Source organism: Crocodylus porosus, unplaced genomic scaffold, assembly GCF_001723895.1.
Source record: "Crocodylus porosus isolate Cpor-Errol unplaced genomic scaffold, CroPor_comp1, whole genome shotgun sequence".
Taxonomy (NCBI): domain Eukaryota; kingdom Metazoa; phylum Chordata; order Crocodylia; family Crocodylidae; genus Crocodylus; species Crocodylus porosus.
The window spans coordinates 24,072,980-24,081,763 of NW_017728918.1; the positions used below are offsets into that span (position 1 = coordinate 24,072,980).

At 42.6% G+C, this 8,784-nt stretch overlaps 1 protein-coding gene across 3 annotated transcripts in view; it reads right to left on the reverse strand.

Annotated features, from left to right (window-relative positions):
* Window positions 1–7,410, reverse strand: part of LPIN1 (lipin 1) — a 71,665-nt gene extending 64,255 nt beyond the window's left edge. For 2 of the 3 annotated variants that reach the window (XM_019537391.1, XM_019537389.1), the window contains exon 1: window positions 7,340–7,410. The gene's annotated coding sequence lies outside the window, so the exon portion shown is untranslated. Of the gene's footprint in view, window positions 1–7,335 lie in introns of all 3 variants that reach the window. The other variant, XM_019537390.1, reaches the window with a different exon arrangement.
* Between the last annotated feature and the right edge of the window lie 1,374 nt (window positions 7,411–8,784).

Sequence of the window (8,784 nt, forward strand, 5' to 3'; positions counted from 1 at the left end):
TGTGGCTTGGTGCAGGCTGAGACTGAGAGAGCCAAAGCCAGTAGGAATAGTCTAGCCTGGGGTCAGAGACTACAAGGGCTGAAGACTGGTGTAGCAGAAGCAGCCCAGCCTGAGTTCAGGGACCCAGAAGGCTGAGGGCTGGGATAAGGCCCAGTGAACAACTTAAAGTACCAACTGCAAGTTATGGGCTGGCTAAATGGGTGTAAGAAAGCCACAAATAGCCCTTAAGGCACCTGATGTCTTATGGCACAGACAGAGCCAGAAGGGCCCCCACTTAAAGGACAGGACTGGAGTCAGCTAGGTACAGGAGGGCGCTGCTGGCCAAAACAAGCTAAGACTCTGTCTGGAACTCTCTGGCAGCCTCCCTTTTTCAATAAAATAATCCAATCAAGGTGTGGCAGACAAGAGGAAAACATCTGGGGCACTCCACGTGATACCAGCTGTCAAGTAAACATCGAGCTGTTAACCACTACCCTCTGAGCATGATAACCCAGCCAATTTTCTATCCACCTTACAATCCGTTTATGCAAAACATACTTCCTTAGATTGCTTGCAAGAATGTTGTGGAAGACCATATCAAAAGCCTGTCTAAAGTCTAGGTATACCATATCCACTGGTTTCCCCACATCTACAGAGCCAGTCATCTCATCATAGACACCGGTCAGGTTGCTCAGGCATGACTTGCCCTTGGTGAGTCCATGCTTACTGTTCCTAATCACCACCTTCTTCTCCAAGTGCTAAGAAATGGATTCCTTGAGGTAACATGACTTTTCCAGTGACTGAGATGAAGCTGACCAGTCTGTAATTCCCTGGATCCTCCTTTTTCCCTTTCTTAAATATGGGCACTATATTTGTCCTTTACCAATCAGCCAGGACCTCTCCTGATCACCACAAATTTTCAAAGATGAGGGCCAGTGGCTCTGCAATCAGATTGGCCAATTCTCTTAGCACCCTCAGGTGCCTCTCTTCTGACTCCATGGATTTGTATATATCCAACTTTTTTAAATAGTCCTGAACCTGTTCTTTTGCCACTGTTGGCAGGTTACCTCCTCCCTAAACTGCTGCCAGGTGCAGTAGTCTGGGAGCTGATCTTGCCTGTGAAGACTGAGGTGAAAATGGCATTGAGTACTTCAGCCTTTTCTGCATCCTCTGTCGCTAGATTGCCTCCTCCATTCAATAAGGGACCCACACTTTCCCTGACCTTCCTCTTGTTATCGACATACTTGTAGAAACCCTTCTTGTTACTTTTCATATCCCTTGCTAGCTGCAATTCCAGTTGCACTTTCCAGTAAGCAATGCTCTTATATTCCTCCCTAGTTGTTTGTCCAAGTTTCCACTTCTTATAAGCTTCCTTTTTGTGATTTAGTTTCCTGAAGGGTTACCTGCTGAGCCAAGCTTGGTCTTCTGCTGCATCCTCCCATTCTGGTGGTCCATAGCAGACCCTCACCACATCACCCTTCTTGCTCTCCCCTCTGACCCTAACCCACAGACTTTCAAAAAGCCTATCTCCAGTTTCATACTGGAGCTCTGAGCAGTCATACAGCTCTTTTATATAAAATGCAAATCCTCTTCCTCTTCTCCCCTGCCTGTCTTTCCTCAACAATTTATACCCATCCACAACAGTGCTCCCCAGCAAGTCTCAGTTATTCCAGAGACTCATATTTATTCCACTAAGCACTGTGTGATATTTAAATTTAGGCTGATAGATCTTTGGGAAAGAATCACCATTCCTTCTGTAAAAGTTACTGACATTCCCCAAGTAGGATTTTCAAAAACACACAAGTTACATATAAATACAAGTCCCCTTAATTTTCAATGGGACCTGTGCTCCTCAGTCAGGCATTTTTATTTTTAAATGGTTACACACCAAATATAAATGTAGCCATAACTTAGCTGTTGTAGTTAGGGCTGAGCACCAATCTGCCACAAAGCAACCATATGAATCAATGTAAAAATGTCTTTTTTGTTATATTTGTACAGTGTGACCCTAGCCCAAAACTGAAGAAACAGGTCTTATCACAACAGAACAGCAATCATTTGTAATACTGTATAGGGCCCCTTCAATACACACTACATTCTTCTAAAAGCATTTCACTGCAATCTTCTAATTGCTGGTGCTAGAGCCAAAATCTGGGGGGAAATTTTCAGCCAGCATAGACGGCCATAGCTCAATTAGTGAGAAGAGAGTTACAAGAATTACATCTAGTAAAAATCACTCCCTTAGTCTTAGTTACCAGGGTACAAAACCTAAAAGAGTAACTGTTACATGATCAGATTTTGGCCCCTTCAACTAAGTGAGTTTTGATTCTCACTAGTACAGAAGTTTTTTCTATCCATGGTTTAGCATTTGAAACTTCACAAACAAGTACTAACAGCCTATGTCTGATTATTATTGATTTTTTTTGGTGGGGGGGAGGTTCTAAAAAAAATCAAACCTGCCTTACATTATTAAACACTAACCCATTAATGCCATTCTTCTATAGACTTATTCTTTGCCAAGAAAAAGTCTTATCTGATTTTACATTCTGAAAAGATTTAAGCTTAAAGTGTGGCAAAGGAAAGGAAATCCTCCAAACAAAGATTCCCTGGATGTGTGTGTATTTTCAACCCTGAGATGAATGCTACATATCTGAACGTAAACCTCACTAACAACTGACTTACTAGCTATAAATGGTTCATGTAAAGCCGATTTTCTCAAAACTGATGCACTACTCTACAACTGAAAGACAAAGCCAAAAAAACCTTGTTTTCAGAGGTAACTAGTGCTGGATGACCAACAGTTTCTAAATAACAGGCTGCGCATCCAAAACATGACAAACTGAACAAAAATATCACTCATCACTTTGAAAATCTTATGTTGAGTCCAACCCAGGAAGACAATTGTGAACACCAACCCCTGATCTTTTGGGCAAGTTCCATATAAAGACTCAACAGTGCCTGAGCTTGTCTGTAGAATAAATCTTCACCAGAAGCCTGGATGCATCCTTCCCTAAGAAAAGAAGAGACGTTCTAGTTGTCTGAACAGTACCTGAGTACTTAGAAGATTCAAGTCCCTGCTCTCTCTCAGGATTCTTGTGTGACCTTGATCATATCACTTACACATAGATTTCGCCCAAGGTATTTAGGTACCAGTACAAATATATGAGAACGCCCAGCAGATGGCCTTGGTCTCTCCAAATTTTAAGAAATGCTTGTCTGGGTGGCAACAAATGCAAAAGTCACCACAACTTCCTTCCCCCACTCACCTAGCCATATACACTAGCCCAAAAGAAGAAATATCTACCCATTTACTTGAAGCATTTATAGGAGACCCTCGTCATTCCCCTGCGAATGGCAAAATCTGCGAATAAGGCTCTGCATTCATGAACTCAGTGCCCCCAGCAGCTGGGGGGGGGTGGCACAGCTGCACTGGCAATGGTGGGAGCACAGTGGCAGTGGGAGCATGGCAGCAGTGGCAGGAGCTGCTGCTGGGCTCCTGCCACCGCCAGGCAAGCATGGAGCTCCTGAGGAGCTCCTTTAAATGTATTTAAGATGCGGGTTCAGCATTCACAAATATTTGAAACCACGAATGCCGAACCCACGAATAGCAACAGTTTCCTGTACTCCAGTATGCTGAAGTAGTTTGTGTAGGATATTGTGTGACCCTATGTGCTCCAACTATAGTCTGTCTGGCATTTGAAAACACGTATCTACAGCCAATGTGTCAAGTGAAACAGTTTACTTTAGACTTGTTATGTAAATAAAAGGAAGCAACAGAAGTGGCTACAATAGGCTATAAAAGCTATTATAACTTAGGGTTTAATTGTATATAACTGTATCCCATTTAGCCAAGGCTCATACCTAGGACTCAGGGTACACTCATACAACACATTTACTGCAGCCAAAATTGACTTTACTCTGTAATAAAAGTGGATTGCATATACAGCACACAGGCCTACACTGTTGTCATCCCACTCCAGAGTAAAAGTTACTGTTCTGAATGTTATTAATAACTATTGCCCAATGTAAACTACACCAGGGTACTGGCTATATCACCATTCTCGTACCTAATTTCATCTCTAGGTAGCTGTACACTCAAAGCAAACCTGGATCCCCTTCTATTTAATGGCCAGGTACTACAATAGTGCTTACTGAAGGCAGACAGCTTGGGGGAGCAGACCAAATACCCACTTCTTATTACAGAGTAAAATGTAGTACAGAGTAAAATCTGTAGTAAATTACACTGTAATAATCACGTTGTGTGTCCACCCCCTGAGCCTTCTTAGAATAGATGATGGTTAAGGGTGTAGGTTATGAGAAAATTCACCCTCACCAGCTTCCTACCTACTGGAATCTATCTTTTCTCTTTCACTATGCGTGCGCGTGCGCACACACACACACATACAAGTGTCAACTATTAGGTGTCCTGTAATCTGAGTTTTGTTAATGTATAAGATGACGAGTTAATGCCATTTTTAAAATATTCAATACATTCTTTAGCCCAATTCTTACTCAAGGTCCAAGTTCACTTCTGCAATTTCCTGCTTGAAACACAACTGTGTGTTAAGCAAAAGGGCCTGTGTTCAAATGCTTGTATTTGTTTATCGCACACAGATTACCAGCATAAAAAAAAAAATGATGGGTTTGTTTGTAAAGCTGCAATCTTTTTTTAGGATCTGTCACACCAAAAGGCCTGGGAGCATGTCAGGGCAATGTTATATAAACAAAACAGTATTGATGTAAAATATTATTAAGAGTGGCTTAAAGCTAAAAAAACCAAGCAAATTCAAACTGGAAAGCAAAAAATTGCCAGTGCTGAATTCGCCCATTTAAAGAGTAGAAAACTGGACTGGACTAGCGGTCAGGCTGTTAACCTGGGATTTATTCCCAGGCTAACATTCATCCCAAGGTTCAGTTCCCTGCTCTCACACAGACAGGTTCCTGTGTAATCTTTGGTAATTCCCATAATCTCTCCCTATGCCTCAGTTTCCCCATCTGCATACTAGCTATAATTGAACTTCCGTATCTCACAGAGGTGGCATGAGATAAACATATTAAAGACTGTGATATGCTCAACTACTGGAGGAATTGAGGTATTAGAATACAAGGAAAACTATTTGGCTAATGCCAAATTTAGAAATCTTTGGAATAACTGGAAAAAATACACAAGATTGTGTCTTGTGCTGACATATGTTTTTATTCCACTGACCTCCAAAGAGATTTAGGTATTAAAGGGCAATCCAGAATTTTTACACAGGGTTCAGGATATTTTCAACTCCGTGCTGAAACCTGTCAGGGGCTGGTATTTCTCTTCTTCAACAATAAGCACAGTGTATAAACACAAAGCAACATTTGTTTCTTAGATATTAATTCTGCATTTTGTGGATTTCAGGACTTCCAAATCTAACCCTTATTTTTTTTTATCTGTTCACACACAGTCATGTATGTAATATATACAACACAACTATGGGACACATGAAAAGAAGGTTTAAGAATAAACTGTGTCCATGAACTCACATGAAAGGGCGTTCACATAAGGCAAGAAAGCACATATTGACATGTAGTCCACATTATAAACATAAAAATTTGTTATGTAATTAAAACTAAATATTTTATTAAATACAATAAATATGAAAATTAAAACAAAGTTATTAAACACGCAAAGGATTCTGAAAATATCTAAAACCATTAATGTGACTAATGGTTACTAACTAGTGTTACTAACCATCACCTGACACAATCCTATCCAGCCTTGTACACAAAACTGTCAGATAACTTATTTTTCATTTTGTTTCCAGTTTCAAATTCTCTTCTGGAACTTAATACCAGTTTTAGAATAGACCAAACATTTACTACTGGTTTTATATTGGGAAGTGCTGGATGTTAAGAAATCCTTATCTACAGTTTCTTAAAACTTCAAATGCATCTCTTTTGCCACAGTGAAAACAAAAGACAAAAAATCACTTTGGAACAAACTAGATCTATTGGTAGGTCAGGAAACATACATATGAAAAGAAAAAAAACAGTCCCAAACTATAGTAGTTAAAGCTTGTAATGCCAAGGATGAAAACAGCCTCTGGATTATCCAAATGTTATTATTACAATCTACAGTATAATGTCTGAAGCACACTGTTCCTTATAATAAAAACATAAAGAAATATCATTTCTTCAGCACACTACATAAACTCTTTTCTACTGAAGCAGTGTCTCAAATGATGACTGAATATAGCAACCTTCCCAAGAAAGCTTATAGTAAAGTACATAAGTAATAGTTTAAATCCTTCTCATTAGAAGACAGAAAGGGCTGTCATTAAACAAGCCAAGTACTAGTCATTGTGAAAGAAAACAAAAAGGAGACAGAGCATGTTAGAGTTCCACTTTACCTGTCAAATTCTACTACGCTCTAAATAAGCTCCATTATAACCTTAAATTTCTGCCTGGCCTGGTCTTCCCTCTCCTTCCCCCCACACAGAATGGCTGAATAGTCTAGTGACTTTAATGTAGCAGTTTGCAGCTGCAGATTTCATATAGGCTAGTAAACATAGAAGGGAAATGTGAAGTACTGAGGTTTAAGTGACTTACTCAAGGTTAAACAGCAAGTCAGTAGCAGAGCTGGGACTAGAATTCACATATCCTACCTCCTAGCCTTCTCTATAAACAGGACTGAGGCTGTCCTAAGCATGAACAATTAAAGATGACATCCAGCTCCTTGTTTTTGACTGAGGCAAAAATTAAAAATAGGGTTTTTCCTCCAAGCTTGTTGGACAGTGCCCAGGGGGGAATCTGCAAACCCTAGCACTGACTTCTGCAAACCAATTAATATCCAGATAACCAAGAAAACAAAACTGAAGTTATACCCCTTTCTCAAGGTTATTCGTTCCACTCTAGTCATTACCAAGCCAGGGTACTAAAGGTTAGCAAAGCAGCTGGTGCTCCAGCAGAGCACACCCACCAACGCACAGTGCTGCACTCCATCAGTCTGGAGGAGATGGCAGGACAGGCCAGAAGAGGCTGACAGACCTGCCTGCTCATGCAGGCTCACAGCTCCAAAGATTATAAAATCCAGCCAGACAGTTCCAGCAGGGCCACCAGGAAAATCAGCGGGCAGCAACAGTCTCAAAGCAGTTACAAAATCTAGCTCTTCCTCTCATATTACTCACTCACCCACCAAATCCTTCCATTGCTTTATAATATCATCATTTCCCCCTTTTATTATATATCCCCTCAAAAAGGCAGCATCAACAGCCCTCATGGCCACCAGAAGGCAGAAAAGCAATTGCTGCCCACCCACTCCATCCTCCTGTTAAGCAAGGAAAAGCGCAGGTGAGAAAAACAAGATAAACTTCAGTTACTCACTGACTTGTTCCCTGCGTTGCCTTTGTGTGCAAATAGCAGGCTGCAGGGATGGCAATTCACCCTTCTCCCAGCTCTGTGCCCGCCCTGGAGGAGGGACTGACATGACACAGGCACCGGAGGAGGTGAGGGGGAAGGAAGGGGGGATCAGGAAAGCATCAGCACTGCAGCTTCCTGCGTTACGCTCAGCTGCTGCAGCAGCCAGATCAAGTATCAGTCCTTTGAAGCCTGACCCTGTGCAGCCCTGAATGTCCCCAACACACACAGTGATATCAGTAGCAAGTAAAGGTGCTCAGAATCTCAGGGGAGGAACTCAGCACCTTATAGCATAAGGCAGGGGTGGGTAAAATGCAGCCCGCTGGCTGTATGCATCCTGCCAGGCCATTCTATCTGCCCCGCAGAGTCCTAAAAAATTTAGGAAATTAATATTTATCTGACCCTGCCTGCCTGTCATGCAGCTCTCAGTGGCTTGCCAAAACTCAGTAAGCAGCCCTCAGCCCAAAATAATTGCCCATCCTGGCATAAGGCCTTTACCGCCTAATGCAAAACTCCCTCAAACCAACAGGATTCCTGCCTTGGATTTAAAAGGCTTTGGACCTGGACCTGGGAAAGGAGCCTACACCCCTCCCAGGGTTGTAATCATAAATGTGTCTTTCAGAATCTCAGAGTTCATTGCAAAAGCAACTTGATGGATTGGTTTGTGTTTAAATCTCCCTCCCCTTATGAAAAAGTCCCCTGGGGCCCCCAGAAAGACTCAAGAGAGACAAAACAGGGTGTCATAGACAACTCCAAACTTCTAGCAGCAGAGGCCCAATATGGATGAACATTAAAAGTTACAGCTTATGCAAGCACATGGGAAACAGGCAAAGGGAAGAACTAATGTTATGCCTTTGCCAGAAATAATAATAATAATATAGATTCCACAGAAGGAGAAGCCCAAGCAAAGTACAATTAAACAGCAGCCTCAAAGCAGCATCTATGTAATAAAAGGTTTGGGGCTTTAAATAAAATGATGACAAATATCTGCCTCCTTTGTGGAAATGGGGATGCTTTCCCGTGGTGGTTCAATGGGGAGAGGGCTGAATTGGAGCCAAGATCCCTGCCATATGGTGTGAAACACATGGACCCTAGGAGGCTCCCGATGCTACAAGTCAGCACATCCCCTGCCAGCTGTGTGTGCACGAGGACCTGGCAAGCCTGGGCCTGGCTTCCCTTCTGGCTTTTTCCACAGAGAACACCTGAGGAGAGTCGGGGGGGGAGGGGGGCTGCCAAGCACGGTTTAACCTCCGCAATCCTGGCCGCGCTCCTGTCAGGCAAGGCGAGCGCGCTGGAAAGGCTGGAGAGACAGTTCGTTGCTTTCCCCAAGCCGGGGCTGCCTGGAGCCCCCCTGGCGCGGCCCTGCGCCTGCACAGCTGCGGGCTGTCTGCTGTGCTGTGACTCAGCTGAGGAGGA